The sequence below is a fragment of the Silurus meridionalis genome, chromosome 17 (assembly GCF_014805685.1).
Source record: "Silurus meridionalis isolate SWU-2019-XX chromosome 17, ASM1480568v1, whole genome shotgun sequence".
Lineage (NCBI taxonomy): Eukaryota > Metazoa > Chordata > Actinopteri > Siluriformes > Siluridae > Silurus > Silurus meridionalis.
The window spans coordinates 4,406,150-4,422,653 of record NC_060900.1 but is presented as its reverse complement, the minus strand read 5'-3'; positions in this window follow the sequence as shown (position 1 = coordinate 4,422,653).

The window sequence follows — 16,504 nt, the reverse complement described above, 5'->3', positions numbered from 1 at the left end:
TCACAACATAAAGTTTTGCCCAGTGAATGTTTCAATGCTTCTGATTTACCAAGCTTTAGATTTTTTACTGGCCTCTGCTCCTCTCTCATTGTGATTCTGTCTTGCTTTTTGGATTTGTATACTTTGGTTTAAAAAGCCTGAACCTACATTCTAGCCAGCAATATGACAATTCTTTAGTGAAGTTAAGCTTATGCTGGTGGACGAATTACCCAAAATATGTACTGATACACTATGTAAAATATCTCCTGTAAAATTAAAAGTGCTCCGTATAAACTTTGAATTGAGTAAAAATACAAAAATTATTGTAAAAATATTGCTTGCAATGCAATTAAGTATCCAAAGATTTATTATGGCTATAATGTTCCTATTATCATTTTTGACTCCTAAGCAACTTAGTTGAAAAGACTCTTAGCACAACAATCTATTACTAACACTGATAGCTAATAAAATTATCATGAGCCCAAAACCTTCTTTAAGTGAGATATTTGACTTTGAAATGTAATGAAGTTCAAGTCTCCCTAAATGGAAATACTTCAGTAAAGTACAGATATGTGAAAAAGCTACATAAGTACAGTAACGAATTACATTTAATTTATTACTGTCCAACACTGGTACCCAATAACCAAATGATCTTTGACTTAAAGTAACCTAGAATACTAACAATAAATATATAGAACAGTTCTGAGGGAAAAACAACAAATCCCAAACTGAAAATGGCAAAATACTAAGTACTATTAAATACCCTGATACTCTCCTGTGCCACCATTTGCTCATTTATGTTTGCTACAGTGAACTAGAAACAGAAAAATTATACAGTCTTCTTGTACACCAAAGTAATATCATAATAATGATTGTGAACTGAATTGTTTACAGTAGCTTACATACAATGTGTTAATAAGTTGTATTGATGCTGCAGTGGAAGGGCGAATGACTTAAACATATTTAAATGAATATTTACCTCCACTGGTGTAATTCACACCACCATCTTGAATGAATCCTGTAAACAAAGCTAGAGAAGAACTGGAACATTAGATAACAGCAGTTCTTGTATGTGCATATTGTTATTACTGACAAAAGCTTTTGTATCTGGACCTGGAAAAGCAGCAGGTGAAGCAGATGTCTCATGATTATCTCCATTAAGAAAAAAATGTGCCTAATTAGGGAGCGACAGCATTAATTAGCTCATAACCAGGGTTGACACTCATTCTGGTCCAGGAGGTGGGCGGTTTCCATGCCAACTGTTCCATCTGCCACAAGCATGATCCATGGGGTCACCTGAGAAGAGGCCGTGTTGAAGGCCCTGGGCCTGAAGACCTCGTCTGTCACTCCGCTGATTATTTCGATTTGGTGAAACAGCAAGCTATAATAAGTGCTATCTTAGCCGACTCTCACTCCTTAGTTTCATTTTATCTCTTATTCGCATTTGAAGAGGCCGGTGGCCTTACGGGCATCCAGCTAAATCCATATCTATATTAAAATCCTCCTTAGTGCCTTTATCTGTTCATTTTTATTCACAAAAAAAAATAGAAAAAAGATTTAAGTTGGACTGGAGTGAAGTTGGACTAGGAGTAGCTGGGCATCATTTTGAAAATGAACTAATCAGAATAGGTCAAGTTTCTAAAATGTGGGTTTAAAAAATCATTCCACAGAAAATAAAGAGGGGGTTCTCAGGGGTGATAGTTGAGAGTAGAGAGTTAGGGGTCCTTCACTGTCTAAAGAGCTCTACTCAAAACAATTTCTAATCTGAAAAAGTGGTTAGGGGAATCCATACAGCAAAGGAGGTGGAAGTGAAGGCAGAATTTTATTGAAAACTAATGAAGCAGCAATGAATGACGGATGTCAGAAAATGCTCCATAACAAAGGTGCTTTACAGATCAATATCCATATAAATGTTAGGAAGCTGGGGTCAGAGCACAGGGTCTGCTATGATACAGCACCACTGGAGCACAGAGGGTTAAGGGTCATGCTCAAGAACCCTAAAGAGTGGCAGCTCAATACTGGAGCTTAAAATCCAGGCCTTCCAATCAGTAACCCACCTTAACCTTAACCTCTGAGCTACCTTGTTCTCACATATCAGAGTGAGAGTGCAGGGTCAGAAATCGTACAATGCCCCTGAAGCACAAAGGATTAAGAGTCTTGTTCAAGGGCCCAACAGTGGCACCCCAACCTTATGATCAGTAACTCAAAACCTTAACCACTGAACTACCACTGTCCCTTATAGTGTTCAATGTATTTAAACTATTTTATAGAAAGTTTTGTTTGTGATTATGTGTGTAAACAAAAAAAACCTGAAAATATATCCATTATGAAACAAATCATAAAAAGATTTAATATAATTTAAAGTGAAATTCCATGAGAATGAACGAATTGCACGTAAAAAGCAATCACATGAATCACATTTGAAATGTAATCACGTATACAATTAGAAAAGTAGAAAAAAGAGGGGAACAAAATGAATCGTTAAAAATTTTATGAAAAGAGAAATTAATCATGTGAAAAGATTTCTTTGAATAGCAATAAATAATTAAAAAACTAGATTCATTACTTAATTAATAGAAATAATAATGATAATTCATGTATAAATGAAGAATGTATTAAAAAAGTGTAAAAGTTATACACTACAAAAATAAATAAAATATACATGTCAATGTATGCCTACACGAGTTCAGAAGAGAAGCAAATCCTTTTGGTGTATGAACTTACCGCACATTATTAATCATAACTGGAGATAGCCTTGATGGCCGAGTGACCCTGACATGAGTGATTTAGTTTCTGCTTCTCACCCAGTGCCACCATGTGATCGCAGCAGCTGATGGAGAAAATCTTAATGGTTATACCTAGGAGAAGCTGACATTTGTCAGAGGTTTAATAGTTAGTCTTTTCTGGCACATTTACACCAACACGTAAGCCTTGCTTTCATAAAGACTGACCAAAGATGTTTTTGAAGCCCTATTTACCTTTTTTAAGGCCTAGGCATGTTATTATCATAAACAGTAATCACCTGTGCTACCAGTCGTGTTTATTATTGGACTGGGCTGAAGACAAAAACTTGTTTTTCTCATTCAAATATAAGAAAATTGTGAGCTTCGCAACGAAAGTGCCAGAGGCAGAAGTGAAATGATCATCTCCACCCACAGAAAAGCTCTGATATTAAGATAATAGGCATGCAGTGGATTTCGTTTCAGGCTGTACTTCGATGCTGACAGAAAAAAAGCCACGCAGAGGTCAGGTAGTTCAGCTTTGTGTTTTAAGCCTATTTAAAGGCAAAAGAAGAACAGTACAAAATTCAGACACGGGTCTTTCTGCATCTCCCAGACGATCACTGAAGAGCTATGATCTTAATCCTGTGATTGACATACAGTAAGTTTAATAGGATAAGTGAATAAGTATATACCCACCCTGAATTTGTAGATTTGCAACCTGGAAGAAAGACAAGTTGGGATAAATTGCGACTATAGAAAAGGAATCTACACAAAATAGCAAATAGTAATAAAGTTAAAGGAATATATTAAGTACAGAATCCCTGGAGCACTGAGGGTTAAGGGCCATGCTCAGGGGCCCTAAGAACTTGACCCTCTGACCAGTAACCCAGCGCCATAACCACTGAAGGCAGTATATTCAAACAAAATCATTAAAGCTCTATCAGAGCTTGTATGAGAAATAATAGATTATTGATTATCAAAGAATGAGTTGTCAATAGAAAGAAACAGAACTAATATCAATGATCACCTTCTGGCTGGTCTGTGAATATATGAAAATTATTTGAATTTGTATTTAATCAATTAACAGTAATGGCTTTTTGTGCTTTTACTCAAATACTGTTAAATGAATAACCTAATAATCTAATAACCTCTGTCTGGTCTGTTTTTTGCAGATAATAGTGCATATTTGTTCAGTTTGTAGCCATTCTCCCGATTAAACTATCGGATAACACATGTATACGTTTACACCTAAACCTAGCTGTAAACAGTATAAATACTGTACATTTTGTTTTGTTTTTTGTTTTTTTATTTCAATTTGCAATTTGATTTTTTTCTACACATAGAGCGACTCTGGAGATGGTGGTGTCACATTTGTCCTTATTCACCCAAACCACTTCAGCTCCCATATTTTCCCAGTGTCAGCAACATTTTGTGAGACAGACGACCGAAGTCTTACCCTTAGAGCTCTGACCCTCTCTGTAAAGGCCAGGACAATTAAGTGGGACAGAAGATCAGCAGAGGGGATGATAAATACCAAAGTCATTCTTCAAGTCAAGTGTCCTGACCACAGACATAAATACCATCACACAGAGATATGAATAAAAAAATCTAATATAAAGTGGCTGTACAACCAACCAGTGTAATACCAATTATGGATAAGAGAGGTGTGTGTATACTAAAAACTGACATAAACCCCTATATTAGCTGTGTCTATCTGAAATACTATCTGTGTCTGGTTTTTGTTTTAAATATCTGAATCTGTATATCTATTTTAAACTGGATAATCAGGAGTCAGGCGTAGACCTTTTCAAACTCAGTTACACCACTCAATTTCATTCCTCATTAATTGGTTCTATTGTCCAAAGTACCAGACAAAATCTAGGATGAACGAAGTGCATGTTAAAATTTAGTCTTCGTTTGTTCCGTAAGCTTATAATTGCTATCTTAACACTTGCTTTCGCTGGATGTAAATAAAATTACACACAATTTTTCTGTGTTTCAGGATCCTAGTTTCAAAGAATAACTTCATTCACTAGGTGTTTTGTTAATTATATTTACACACTGACCAGACATAAAATTATGACATTAAAACATTATGAAAGGTGTTTTGAATGACACTGATTATCTCTTCATCATGGCACCTGTTAGTGGGTGGATATATTAGGCAGCAAATGAACATTTTGTCCTCAAAGTTGATGTGTTAGTAGCAGGAAAAATGGGCAATCGTAAAGATTTGAGTGAGTTTAAGCGCCGAATTGTGACGGCTAGACGACTGGGTCAGAACATCTCCAAAACTGCAGCTCTTGTGGGCTCTTGTGGGCTCTTGTGTCACCAGTGGTGAACTAGTGACATTGTCATGAGTGGCCAAGGCTCACTGATGCATGTGGAGAAGTCTGGCCCGTGTTGTCCGATCCAACAGACTGTAGCTCAAAATGCTGAAGAAGTTCATGCTGTTAATGCTCTACTGGCCAGGACTGTTTTGTCAGCAAAAAAGGGACCAACACAATATTAGGCAGGTGGTCATATTGTTATGCCTGATCAGTGGTAATAAAGTTATGCCTGGTTGGTGTATATTTACTGTTCCTCCTATTAGTATATTAGAATACATTATGCGCTGATTTATAAATGAAGCATTCGTATTGGGTTAGCTCCCTAATACATAGATGATATGTCCCCTTATGAACTCACCTTAGTACATATTACAATAAAATAATCTTGCTAACAGCTTTAGTTAACTAAATATCTGTAGAATCATGCAGAGTTTAATCGGCTGTATTTAAAATGTGGCATGCAATGGATTTCACTAAGGAAGAAAAACTGACGATAATGATGCAGGCTACCTCAGGCGATAATTTGGCATGGGCAGAATTGAGAAGCCAAAGCTCCATTACCTTGTTAATCATGCGTATCTCCTTTATTATTCATAGAGCATAGCCTGACTGGCAAGCAGATATAGATTCATTTAGATTCTTCTGGATCAGATTAATGTAGATCCTATTTAACTCACCCCTATCCCAGCATTCCAATGCTAGTTCAATTATGAGGAATTTCTGTGCCGTTCTGAGGTTGTTTCTTTCTATAAAACTAAAGTAAGCAAGACATGCATTAACAGCCCTGTTAGTTGTGTTTCTCTGTTGTGAGCCTGTCACTTCTCTGTGACTCTTCAGGGTCCTGCACTTTTTACCTGACCAGGTTTGATTAGCTCAGATTTGAACCATGGGCTTCAAGATTTGTAGGTGGCCCACTGATCTGAGTGGTCATTGTTCTGATTTATACAGTCATTGTAAAGAATACCTTCTAGGATTGGGAGGAAATAGCATTTCCCCAATGAAGGGAGAACGGGTATTAGAGCCAGGGGTTTAACATGCTGTAAGCTGAGGATGGCGTGAAAGTCAGGGTTTTATATGGGGGTTGGTTTCTGCTGGGAGAGGAAATATTAGCTGCTGGGAGGTTAATGACTCTGTAGGTGGCATGTGCATGAATGAAAGTGGAGGTGAGGTAATAAAACAGTGAGTGAAGACACAAACCCATCTTTATTCTCAGCATTAAAACCACATTCTTAGTTGTACGGAAGAAACAGACAGACATCTAAAAATCCCAAAACCAAAATCCAATTGGCATCTTGCTGTATTCAAAGCCTGCTGCTTGATCCCAGGCTTATTTGAAGAACACCTCAAACCTACAGATGTATCAATAACTACTTTTTGGAACAAATAGTGTGCATGTGCATAATAATGTATAATAGAACAACCTGTACTACACAACCCCAGCATGAGGAGCCAGAGTATACAGACTCAGACTCAATAAATGCAATAAAAATGCTTTCTATTATTTAGAAGCTGTCCTTTTATACAGTCCACTTCAAGCTTTTTACAATGCATTATTTTTCTTGTCCTTCTGCCCGTATAGTATTTGTTTTCTATTCAGGTCTCTCTGGCCAGCATCTCATCCAGATCCATGGGCTGATACAGCAAATCTACTTCACCAAATGAAATCAACTTTTAATAAGGCTGTCGTAATGGCTGAGGCGGGCAGTATCAAAACACCAGGGACTCTATCACGCTGGGATTTGTCCAGACATATAGCCCTGCTCCTGCAAAGCCATCAAATTTTACACTTTAATGCTAGAACAGATGATAAGTGGTCTTGCACTCGTTTACTGCCCATTGATTATGAGTTATATCAAATTTAAAATTGTTGCTTATCATATAGGAGTGCTTATCATATATTATCATCTTTTACAGCAGCATTGTTATTTATATATATATATATATATATATATATATATATATATATATATATATATATATATATATATATATATATATATATATCAGTGGCGGGCCTTGTGTTTGGTACCTGGGCCTTCAGTGGGGACGTACCCGACTTAATCCTCCTCTTAATACCACCACTATCATGTCGCAATTATAGAAACCATACATACTATACTAAAACGAAATATAACAACGCGTGGTATTACAGAAAGAAAGAAATTTCACATATGGAGGGTAAATACAATTTTACTAAAGCAAGAAACCCAGTTAAGACTACAAACCTCTACACTACAACCACAACTGTGCACCTACAACATCTGGAGCAGTTCAGAATCAATATCTGTCAATAACATGACAAAAACATAATTAATGAAAAATACAACCTTCTCACCAGAGATGCAGATTCATAATTTGCACCGCTCCTCAGAGGCTGTAATGCAGTGGTACCGCTCGTATTCACTGGTCTGAAAGTGGTGAACAAACCCTTTCCCAGGCTTAGACACGATAGCTAGCTTCGGGGTTGGCCGATCTCCTCACGATGTCTAACTTTTCTTGAAAATGTATTTTGAATATGTCCGAGACCAAATCAATTTCTCTTCCTCCGTACACATAAAAATGTCTACCTCAGATGGCTTCATGTGTGCAGAGCTACACACGTGTTTTGCCAGTCGATCTTGACTGTAACAGTGTACCTCTGACCAACCAATCAGATGATGGAAAAATGCTGACGCTATTCTGGGCCAGCTAGCTGCCCTGTGAGGCGAATATGAAATCTAATTAGTTAAAGAAACAGACCCGCTGCTAATAGAGACTAAGATAAAAGAGCCAGCAGAACTGACTTTGAAGGCCGTGGGCAGATTAGATTGACATGGCAGCACATAGAGGCTGAAATCTGATTGGACAAAGATCTAACGTCCACATACACGTACTGGAAGCAGTGCAGCCAAGAGAAATGCTACGAAATGAAGAGAATAAACTGTTGGGAATAAATTAATGCAATTTCATGGAACAAATATTAGAATTTTTGTTGTAAATGTAGGTCAGTGCTTCTGATAGTGTTTAGGCCAGCAGAGAAGGCTTTGCTGGTCCTGACCGCCTGCCACTGATCTGTCCTAATACTTTTGTTCATTTAGTATATTGAAAATGTAATGTAATTAAATGTAGCCCAAATAATTTTTTAATTTAAGGAATTCATTTAAAAGTGCAGATTGCATAAATTGTGAGTACATAAGCTGTTTAAATCAGCTTTCACATATGAGTGGAACCCTGACATATTATTCCAATAAGTGCAACGCAGTTAGACTCAAGCAAAAATCTGGTCCAAGAGCATCTGAGCGAATGTTTCTGTCTGTCTGTAAATCTAGTTATCCATCTATTTATTTATGCTGGTGTGATTTTTTTTTTGTGTGATTGGTAAAGTTTTGCTTTGCTTTTTCCATATTTCTAACCAATCAATGAGACTCTCATTTAAAATGTTTCATTAATTATGTGCAGTGCAAAATCACACAAAACAGGAAATGAACCTTAAATATAAATCAGTTGCAGGTAAATAGATGTGAACAGAAAGAAGCTGAACATAGGTTAGGTTAATGCCGAACACATGATTTGTGTAAGAGGTGAGTGTTATTGCCTTATATAAAAGCCAATTATGCTTTAGTATGCAAATACATGTCATGTAACACTTCACCCAGGGGGTTAGTTGATCAGTTCCTTAAGAACAGTTCAACATTAACAGTATGTATTAAGATACATTGAGTGATTGGCTGGCTAGCTTGATGGGCTTTGTAACCCTTAGCAACCCTGGTTTAAATGCCTTATTAACAACAAAAACTTTTCGCAAATGCAACCAATGCAAATGTTTGGGCTCATCCCTGTCTTTACAAAAATGTGAGTTTTTTTCTAGATTGTATAATATTGGTACATTAGCAGAAAAGCCACCTTGCCATTTGTTTTTACTTTAACAACCTTTAATCTGTTATGCACTTAATGCTCAATTATGCAAATATGCAACGGTTTTCTGTTTTACTCTTCCAGGCATCTCTCCGAGATTGAAATTCATCACTGCAGTTGAAAACATTCAGCACATTCAAACCGCATTTTAAAATATGATCCAGTCTCGTTATGTTTTCCCTTCTTTTTTTTTATCCCATTTGTGTTCCATTATTCCATTTGCTTAATCACTGTAACTATTTATAAAGCAGGTGTTTCTTACTTCATGCATTTAAATGCCCAAGAAAGGGAAACTAATAAATATATCCTGCTCACATTGACTCTTCCACTCCTTTACGTCTTTCAGCATAGGTCTGCCTTCTTTCTTCGTGCAGGCTTCATTAGTTCTAAGTAAGGAAATGCATCATCTTTGTTTCTATTTTAAATGTCCAAAGCCAGTTCAAGGACCTCCATGAAACAAGTCGACTACTTTAAGCTCATTGTCTATTGGCCAATAATTCAATTTTGCATCTCCAATAAAATGTAATTTGCTGTATGGTAAAGGATACTGATTAAATTGCCTCTTATGTGGTGGTCTTGGGCTGGGTACAGAGATCAACCACGACTTTTGAGAAGGAAGGAAAGCTCTCGGTTTCACAAATGCATTGCTTTCCCTGCTTAAGTGGCTCTGAGTGGAAGCAGAAAGGATGCAGTATATCAAGTCATAAGAACAGAAAAAGAGAGAGGTGTGTTCGTCTTTTATCTTCTTTATGTTGTATCCCATTAAAGCACATGTGTATTGTTCTCTAGTTCTCTAGTGCGATGCTTTCAGGTAATGGTTTTCATTTATTTAAAGCATTGTGAGCTGAAAAAGCAAACCATATTAGCTACAGGAACTCTTTGTTCTATTCATCTGTAACCACAAGTGAATATATGCTTGTGCATGTGTGCTCACAAGCTTAGACCTTCCAGCTAAAACTGAGTGTTTGATTGTTTTTAGTATTTTGAAAGCTGCGGTACAGCCATCGTTGTCTTTTTTCTTATCTTCTACTGCTCTGAATTTACATACACCCTATACATACTTGCATAATAGCTTGTGACTACAGACTACAATCAAACCTACAGGTGCTGACAGTTTCTTATTAACTCTACTCCTCTCTTCTCCTTATCTGTGGTAACTGGAATTTTTTTGTACTTTATGTACTTCACTGGTATCTTGAGCTCCCTTGATTCTTGTTGGTTATTACTTCTCTGCTCACTGTGAGTAGCTACAAACACTAAATCTTGTTTATACCACACTTACCTCTCAGTTCTTCTCCGAATCCCTACCATGACATACTATTCTACAATAAGCATTGCATCCTAATGGACATAACTGCTTCCTGTAAACCATTCTGAAGCAGCTCCCTGTGACTCATTTAAAGTAAAAAGCATAATTTTATGAAACTAAAATCAGACCAGAAATATTGTTTCCAATTTTGATGATCACATGAAAGTTACCAACCTGGAAAGGTGAAGGTCATGTTTTCAAACCACTGCTCATGTAACATCAGAGGGAGGCGTAACACAGTTGGATGAAAGTGCTGGCCACTTCTGTGCGATTAAGCTCATATATATTCAATATAAGATATCTGATCAAATTACATTAATACATTCATAATGAAACCATTAAGTGGCATTATGTGTATGTGAATTTAAATCAGTTGTATGCCTTTGGGAGCCCACTCAAATGCACCACCAGGTATACTACCACCATACTGGTCATCATATATATATATATATATATATATATATATATATATATATATATATATATATATATATATATATATATATATATGATGGTGACCAGTATGGTGGTAGTATACTGTTATTTCCTTATAATGATTTCACATTAATTATTAAACACATTACAGTCCATAATTTAGCAAAACAGAGCAATCTAAAATACCATATTGTATCAAAATCTACACTTACACCATTTAGATATATACATGTACAATAGATAAAAATGTCAAATAAAGAAATGAATTTTCTGCAGTAACTTTTGCAAACTAGAAAGCAGAGTGCTAGCTATGCATTGCTAGACTATTACTTATTTTCTTAATTTCTCTTTTACATTTTCACAGCTTTCTTTTTGTTTAGAGTCATCGCTTCCCAGTATTTGAAATTGCTTTGTCCTTTGAGGCTCAGTGTGGCAGGAGACAATAACTGCTTTTAAGCAGCAATTACTCCAGCACAGTTTTCGCTTCATGAAGCAGACACTAGCAGGAGAATAGTTTATGTGAGTGCGTGTTGTGCGTGTGTGTGTGTGTGTGTGTGTGTGTGTGTGAGTGAGAGACAGAGAGAGAGAGAGAGAAAACCTTTAACCGTCATTTCTAGATGTATGGGTACAGATTTAACATGTCAGATCTGGAGGCTGAGCGGAGCATCCATCACTCATGAACGTGTCAGCCCTTCACTCACTGTTAATTCGCTCTCTCCAGGGACTGCTGGAAATGTGGGCTGAGGCATAGCCAGCTTTGCTTTATGCATTGTTACAAGGTCTCATCTAAAATGAGCACAAGAACAGGAGGAAACATGGCACAAAATAAGCCGAAACAAATGAATTCTCATATAATTGCCTGTTAAATGAATTTGAATTTGGGATTGTTTTAATATCAATCATATAGGAATAAAGTGTAATAAACCATTGCAGAGTCCATGTTTCTTCTGTTCCACTCCTGTACAGTAGAATTAGTTATGTGGCTCAGACAACAGGTTACAAATGTGCTTCCTGAAACAAGAAACTATAGCTTTCATTATACTGCCACCAGAAACAAAGACTAATCATAACGACACATTTAAAACAGAACAATGACTAGCTAAGTAAAAAATGTTAAGTATGGCTAAAAGATGTTAGCATGCCAAGAATTTGTTCTTATATTGTTTATTTATACAAATCATTTTTTAACCATTAAAGACTTTATTATGCGTTTACAGTTATATATAATGCTATGGGATGCTACAAAACTAATTTACTGTTATCTTTTTTTAATCAGAGCAGCTATAAACAGACTTATAGGCAGATATGACCTGATGTGTCTGGTGTCAAATTTTGTTAGCTACGTAGCCTGGCTAGGGTTAACCATGGCTAACTATCATTTAGAAAACTAGCTCAGAAGGTGTAGCACATGAGTACTTAATGATGTGCCAGAAAGTAAAAATGTGACCATTAACCAATTTACTTACACAATTACACAATTATTTTGACTGAATCTTAAACTTAACCTAACCTAAACTTGACCTAACATCCCTGCCACTAGCATTTTTTCAGCTATAGTAATTGTGCGGCAAGCGATTTGCGCTCTGTCTATTGATCCCATTGAAAACTCTACACAGAACTTATTTTGTAATAACTATAATAATACATGTTGATAAACTTTTCTCCTCAGGCCTAACTTGACTTTTCAGTTTTTTCAAATGTTGAATTTTCAAGAAGTTTTTTTCAAGTTGGAAATTCAACCCAAATTTATTCCATAAGCTAACATTCATTCCTCAATTTTCTCCTGAACAAAAGTAGAAAGTTTCAGTAGACTTGAAGGCAGTGATCTGGATCACAGTGACAAAGCAATGTTGAAGTGGGCAGGAAAGAAGGAACTACATGTCCAGAAGTTCAGCAGACTTCAGAGTAAAAAAATCTTGCTAGCTGATGATTTCTGTCCGTCATTTTCCTCCAAATAACTCGGAACAGCTTGTACAATTGTGTAAGTACCAGATGGGCAGATGTCGCTCTATCTCGAGTAAATGGAGATTTAAACAGAAAGACTACTGGCAGAATGAGCTTCCAGATGGGTTTAATCAAAGAAGCTTGCTCGACTTGAAAGTTATAGAGGTTGTTATTATGTAATTATTGTTTGTAATTGTTTAGGTTTAAAAAAAAAAAAAATTTATCTTCTTAATATAAATGTACCAGCTGTGGTTTATTAAAAACTTAGGAAACTTAAATTTTTTATATTATTTTTTTAAAATCTGTTTTCTGTTATGTAAACATTTTTTGCAAATGTTAATGGTTGCTTTCCTTTTCCAAAAAAGTGTGACGTTTCACGTATTTTCACACACGGATATTTCACACGGCTTGCATTTAGATATTTATCATAAAATTTTTGAAAAATACACGATTAATAAATAAATTTTTTACACTTGAACGCACATCTATTTCATTTGATTATTTTCATGTGAGATTTTCTTCCCACGATGCATTACATTTCACGTCATTCATTGATTTTCGCATGAATGTAAAACGCACAGACAGTGTTTGTGTATGTGTATGTGTATGTGTTGAAATGCTTTATAAATCTAGAAAACAGCATGGATGTTAACAATGATTCTTCTCTTCAGATATATAAATATTTAACCTTTGCAAGGGGGCACTGCTGCTGTTCTTTCTTCAGATATAAGATATAAATACTGCTATGTATTAGATTGCTATATGCTTCAACAAGATCTACAGAATAGAGAACCCATTTGACTTCATGGAGAACATTTCCTTGGAGGGAATGACCAACTTGTAGAAGCGAGTGGGAGCGTACCAGCGTATGAAAGCTATATCTGGGCTCACAGACAACACCTCCCTTGAGTGCTTCAATAAGACTGTCACTCAGCAGGAATGTAAAACTGTGCAAAATATACATTTATTACTGTAGGATTTTTTTGTTGAACCATAATGCATTTAAGTTGTTTTTATTTTTACTTTGTACATGTGTTCTGTTATCTGAAATATGCACGAATGAATGAATCTGTGGCATATTATTAAGTTCATCAGTGGCCCAGCTTCCCACATGATACTCAGATGGCACCTGCTACCTCAGGCTGAAGCACAAAATCAGTAGGAGGACTCGCTCTGTCACCTCCATCCCTGTGCCTACTCATGTGAGGAGTGCAGTAGGAAAAAGAGCTAGAACACAGAATGTGTTTTTAAAATGCAGTGAATTCTGAACAAGAGAAAAGGATAGATGGATGGATAGATGGGTGGAAAGATGTATGTATAAAATTATATGGTACTTTTCGTAATTTTTGTACCGAATAGATGGCTGGATGTTGGATGAATACCCTAAAGCTGGCTATAGGCTGTGGTTGGATAATGGGTGGTTGGATACATGGAGAAGAGATGGAAAATAGATGTTGGAGTGATAAAAGAATGAATCAATAAATTAATTAATGAAGATATAGATTGAGGTATGGATGAATAACTGGTTGATTAGCTATATGGATGGATGGCAGATGTTAAATGGATGGATTGATGGATATGTAGATGGATCCATGGCTTATAAATGGATGATTAATGGATAACTAATGGATAAATGATGGCCGCTAGAGGGACATGTGATAGCTAGCTGCTGTTTGGGTAGCTGCTTTTGTTCAATAGATGGATTGATGAATGGATGAATTGATGGATGGATTTATAGACAACACTGAAATGTTTATTACTGAAATTTAATAGTTGTATTTTTTCCAGCGTAGCCTTCCCAGTTTATTGCATTTTACTTTATGACTAAAATGTGTTTGACCTACAGAATACATTGCGGCCCAGTTATAATGAGTCCGAATGCCTGATGGGAAAATAAAAAATCGAAGGGAACAAATGACTTGCTGGAAATAGGTGTAGAACATTTTTCACAGTCGTTATTGTCATTATTGTATTTAGTGGAGCGTATCTGAAGAGATGCAAAAGTGTTGCTTCATATGAGTGTCAGTGCACAGCTGTTCACTGAAAGAAAACAGGGCAGAAAATTATGTGAGCTGACAGCTACAAATATGAGCTAGTCATTAACAAAAAAAAAGATAATGGAGTGGGTTTTTATTTTTAGCAAGGGCTCATTTTACATGGAGTAATATTCTATTCTAACTTCCTTAAATTTTTTTTTTGTATTTGCTTGACTACGTCAGCTTTATCTGACCTCACTGTTTTTGTTTTTTTTTTGACCCTGAGTTTGACCCCCAAAATCGTATGACAACCAAGGAATCTTGTCTTACTTCAAGTCCTGTGATTTTGTTATGGCAAATTACAGGGCTTCAGTGAAACTCCTGTTAGATTTACAATCTATTCCTAGAGAATAACACTTTTCAAGTAGTAAAAGCTGTCTCATTCTGAAATGTATGCATTATTGTTTCTAATCTAATTTATCCAATAAGAACCCCCCCACCAAAAAAAAAAAGGAAAAGGAAAGAAATACATTACACAAATAACCAGAATCATGATTAATGCCCCAATGTAGGAGAGAACCCCAGTTCTTTCCAGGAAAATGGAAGAGGTTTCTCAAAATCATCGAATATAACATCGTGTCAGACAGAGTTCAAGTGTTGCTTTTGGATGTGTCTCAGTCTAAACGTCCTCCTTCACCAAAAACCCGATGTCACATCAGCAGCCGGCGCACGACGTCACGTGAAAAATCATCCACACATCCAAGATAATTGCAATGGAAATAAAAGTGTAAGGCATGTGCTTTAAAAAACATTTGAGCACCTTAAAAGATTAAGCTTTTCAAACATCCAATCTGGTTTCTCTGTTGTTTACACAACCTGTCCTTGCACTTGGAGTGCAGTCATAACATCAGTATCTCAGTTATTCTTTAGCGTCTCATTTCCAGTGTTAACTGGGAATTCCAAGTGTATATTGGGGACAGTGGTTTATGTTTTGGGTTGCGTCCAGTATCCGAGCATGATATTTTCTTCTGCTGCTTTTTGCGTGTATGAAATTAAACAGTACAAGAACATTTCTGTTCTAGAGCTGATTAATTTTTACTGTTTGACCAGGAATTGAAAAGTAGTCCATTGTTCACAAACTAATCTAGGATGTCACTATAACTGTCAAACTGCATGGCAATTAGCTACAGATGGTCCCAGAGTTGCGAAGATTTGAATGATGCTATTTTTATCTTACGTTGATGATAGTGATATTACAAAATTGTGAATTTTCATTTGTTTCAACTGTCATTGTAAGTTTCGTGTGGCAGGAAGACGTGGCAAAGTATACACCAGCCTCCACTCGTGAACCAATGCTTGTCCACACACTCACACCGGCCACCTACATATATACTATATAGTTTATACTATAGTTTGTACTATAAATTTCTGTTTTGCTAAATTATGTACTGTAATTTGTTAAATTATTATCAAATTACACCATACTACCTCATACTAATCAACATTCTTTAAGATTTCTGGGTAGGCTGGGCCAAGTCTTGACTTATGATATTTTCAAGTTACGACAAAGTCATCGTAAATTGAGGACTACCTGTATACAAAAGGATTAGAATGATATATCCTGCTACATTGTTAATATTTGTAAAGAGGAATTTTCTTTACATTAAGGGACTGCACACCAAGGAGTACTTACTTAATTGATGATTGTGGTATAGAAATATATTTATTATACTAAATCAATTAAACAAACTATGATAGAACTGGTTTTCTATATTGTCTGAAAAAGTCTGTTTATAGTGTCCTAATTAATTCCAGAAGGTTTCCTGTTAACATCGTCCTATAATTTATACGAAGGCTCTTTTTGCGCAATGAAGGATGCTCTGTCTGTAACTCTTGTATGTGGAAGAGACACTT